This window comes from Taudactylus pleione, unplaced genomic scaffold, assembly GCF_031769625.1.
Source record: "Taudactylus pleione unplaced genomic scaffold, aTauple2 ptg000564l, whole genome shotgun sequence".
In the NCBI taxonomy this organism is placed as follows: domain Eukaryota; kingdom Metazoa; phylum Chordata; class Amphibia; order Anura; family Myobatrachidae; genus Taudactylus; species Taudactylus pleione.
The window spans coordinates 1,910,998-1,915,485 of NW_028284966.1; positions in this window are offsets into that span (position 1 = coordinate 1,910,998).

Below are 4,488 nucleotides of genomic sequence, written 5' to 3' on the forward strand. Positions count from 1 at the left end.
CATCAACAATGGCAATTTGAAGGCCACTAACTAACTCTGTTTTTTAATGTCCCTGTACAGGTTTGGAAATTCCTTTACAGAACAGAAGGTTTGCAAAGGATTACTTAAGTCAATTGTTTATTTTTGAGAGAACGCTTCCTGGTCCCCTTCTGGGATGAAAAAAATCCACTCCCAGCAAGCAGGCATGGCGCTCAAGAGAGTATTCCCTAGAAAGACACAACATAAGACTTAAACCTAAGATCTGAAATGTTGCATTTAATGCTCTGTTCCGCTTGTTCACATATCTCATATGGTTAAGTGGACAATGGCAGTTTGAAGGCCACTAGCCAAAGCTATTTTTTTAATGTCCCTGTACAGAAGGTTTGCAAAGGATTATTTAAATCAATTGTTTTTTGGAAGCACTCTTCATGGTCCCCTTCTGGGATAAAAATCCACTCCTAGCCACAGCAGCAGGCACAGGATTCTCAAAAAAAACACATCGTAAAGTCTTAAATCAGGGGTAGCCAACCTCGGTCCTCGAGAGCTCACATTTTCCAGATGACCTTGCTGGTGCACAGGTGTATTCATTACTCACCAAAACATTTAGAAAGATCCACAGGTGGAGTTATTTAATATAGTTTTGATTCTGTGTGGAGACCTGGAAAACATGTACTGTTGGTAGCTCTCGAGGACCAGTGTTGGCTACCCCTGCCTTAAATCATAGATTTTATGCTTGTGCACATATCTGTTCTGGTTAAGTGACACTTTGAGGCCACTTACTAACTATGTTTTATTATGTCCATGTACAGGTTGGGAAATGCCTTTAGAAGGTTTGCAAAGATTATTTAAGTGAATTGTTTATTTGTTTTTGGAAAGCACTCTTCCTTCTGGGATGAGAAAATCAACTCCCAGCAGCAGCAGTCATCCTCAAGGATTCTTCTATTGCAAGGACTGATGTACATGTACTGTATCACATTTTTTTGTAAATGCCTCCTCCCCTCCCCTTCTCTCATAAATTTTCTTTTGAATCAAAAAACTAAATTACATTTACTACCAATCAACCCTTCCTGTCCCTGCCCTACCTTCAAATACATACATACTCCAACTTCCTTAGGCCTCTTTTCAATAATAAAAGTGTTTCCTGATGTACCATGTCTGAAGTTGAACTACCATTTGTTTGTGCCAGCTATCTTTGTGCAAATTTTGGGCCTAAACAAGAATAACAAATCAATATTGTGATCTGTGAAGATGTTAACATTTGCATGGAAATAAGTGGAAATAAATATTATTGAGGTTATTCTACTGTAGGAACAAAAATAGCCCATTTTATGTGATCCAAAACCAAAACATGAAAACTAAACACAGAGGTGAGGTTTTGGTAAAACCAATACAGATCCAAAACCAGGGGAGATTCAGATCGAAAACAAAACACAGGGGTTGGCGCACATCTATAATAAAAAGCTATTGCTGCAAATACAACAAAACTGCACCAGCTTGATAACAAATTAATGTAAGCGGAGCACAGTTGAGCTTCACTCAGTAGGGACTGAGCTAAGCAACACACAGTTGATTGGTGGTGGGCCAGAGATGAAGCAGAAGTGAAGAAATGCTGAATCAGACCACAGGATAATTACATTGCTGTGGATTAAGGATTCCTTGTAGCAGAGTGGAAGTACAGGTGTACTACACATAGATGGTAATTTGACTCAACACAGGCAAAGTCACAGTCTCTAACAATGCTGAAATCTTGCAAACTAATAGATAGCTAATATCTTGGCTTCACCTCCAGAATCCAGAGCTAGCTATCTGAATTCTGGAACAAATATTGTAGTTGCTAGGAAAGACACTGATTAGGAAATGAGCCACAGAGTTCAGGAGCAGCATCACCCAGTAAAGACTGGGTTAACTGCAGCAATACAGCAGGATAGCAGAACTACACTGCTCAGGAGACTAGTTCAGGAGCTTAGAGTAACATAGGCTCTGTGGGAACTGAGTTTAGATGTTGTACTGGCAATTTGCTAGAGCCAGTGGATGGAACCAGGGTGCATAACTAGGTATTTGAAGGCCTCATAGCAAGAGTAGTAAAGGCCCTCATGTACCACCCAATGGTGATAAATGTATATAACACATGTAACTTTGACAAGGAAGATGAGCCCCCAAAGCTCAGGGCCCCAAAGCAGCTGCACTCCTTGCACTATGCCCATGGATGGAACTTATACCCCTGGGTTAGCTGTGAAAGGCTGAGCAGAATAAGGTGGTTCAGGGAAGCTCAATCTGGCATAGGATTGGATGGACTGTGGTCATGTGATCAGAACATGTCACAGCAGTACTCCAGGCTAGGCTCTTATGTGGGTTATGGCCTAGCACAAATGTTCCCAAACTTTATTGAATCATGGCACCCTAGAGTATCAGCATTGTTTTCATGGAACCCTTAAAGCAAATGTTTGTTATTGAGAAATTCTGAAAAAAAAAATAGTACAGTAGTAAAGTGAAGTAAATTGTGCTTACCTGTCATCCTTAGGGTCAATAATGTGGTTGTGGACAGGTTTGAGCTTCTGTTTGTCCACATAATTACATTACACTGACCATAAATAATTTGATTTGGTGCTGGGCCACCAACTTGAGGCACCCCAGCAAGTGTCACGAGACACCCCAGGGTGCCGCGGTGCACAGTTTGGGAACCACTGGCCTAGCAGGCAGAGAAACCAAACTGAAGTCTATGCATCCAGAATGGACAAAGGATGCTGACACCTTGCCATGGATCACAGCGTGACAGAAGAGGTAAGTTACCCAGCGGCACTGAAAACACTGTGTTGTGTCCATCCAGGTCAGTTGTATCCATCCAGCTGTGCATCCACTCCCTGTCTTCTGTCACACACAGGTTCTTCAGTGAGTCCACAGGCCATAGCCCACTGTGTTCAACAACTTCGAAATGCAGCACTGTGACTCTGAGCATTGTCAGTTGGTTGTAAAAAAACATAAGTTTAAATTAAAAAAGTGTAAAATAAATATAATATAATAATATATATACATTTGCTGTTGTACTGTTCCATCCAGCAGTGCTGTGTGCAGGGCCAGCAACAGAAATCTTGGGGCCCGGTACACTGGTTTCTCTGGCGCCTCTTCCTGCCGGCCACACCACCACCCTCTGCACACAGGGCCTGCTTTAGAAATGGACAGATTTGCAGAGCTGCACACAAGTGAATGTGCAAATCCTTCCATCTCAGATGCAAATACAGATGGAAGTATCAGACACCTCATTCTTGCATTTGTGATCCCAGCACTGGGACTGATGTCGCAGGCTGGGATCTCCATCGTGACTGGTTGCAATGGTTGTTCCTCTGGTCAGGTTGCAGAAGCTGAAGCTTCCTGCAGCCTGAATGGGTGCTGATCACTTACGAAGACCATGGTCTTATCCCTTCCAAGAATGGTGACCATGCCCCTGCTCCACTCATAAAATACAACAGCATGTCAATCATGCTGTAGCCTGGAAATTTCAGAGATGTACATGCATTATCAAATGAACATACTGTGGATCTCTCAATCAGGCTCACATTCTACCTCTTTGCAATATACTGTACATGTTGTGCTACTATCAACCCCAAGCAACAGCCTCTCTCATATACACTTGTCCCCAAAACACAATTAAGATTCAGATATTAAAAAGCCCACATGATGAATATAGCTAACAAGTCTCTCTCTCCCCCCCACACAGCAACATTTTCTACCTAATATTCAGTGTACAATCCAATGAATATATTGCACTTAAGTAAGGGACAGATTCAATTAACAGGATATGCAGAAAGATTTTATTAATATGGAAATTAAATAAGTAAATAGACACTGTCACCTTACCACACCACACACTGTGTCTGATGCAGGTTGCAGATGGCAGTGTCACACTGCTGCAGTGGCTGCCTCATGGGTGGGAGGGTTCAGGGACAAGACCATGCCTGCAGTTTTTTCTCCAGTGCCCATGATGTCATTTTTACCGATTTCATTTATCCACGTATTCAATTTCAGCACCGTTCGTGATAATGCAATGCCATGTAATAGGCGACAAAGTTTCGCCAGTGAACACCCGGTGGAAAAAAGTGCAGAATTGGGGTTTTGGGGTGCAATGTTGTGGGAACCAGCCTGCACACTTTGAACACCCCCCTGATGCTAACTTTATTAAAAAATGCAAAAAAAACCCACAAAGGACACCCCAAATAAGCACTGAAAAAGGGGTGAAAAAAATTAAAAGTAGGGGTACAAATTCAAAATCTAGCTAAATAGCCTTTGGGGGTTCTGGAAGTATGAGGGAGGTGTATATTTGATTGCAGGTGTTTGCTGAAGGTGCGTTTTTGGTGCTTTTTAATGCTTGACTTTAGTAACTTTAAAATATGCTTGCACCCATAATGTACCCCAAACTTGATGGGAATTCTTATTTTCCCCAAAGAAAGTTGCAAAATACTATTCTTCACCACTTGCTGACAGATGCTAAATAGCGCCTACTGAGACCATTCA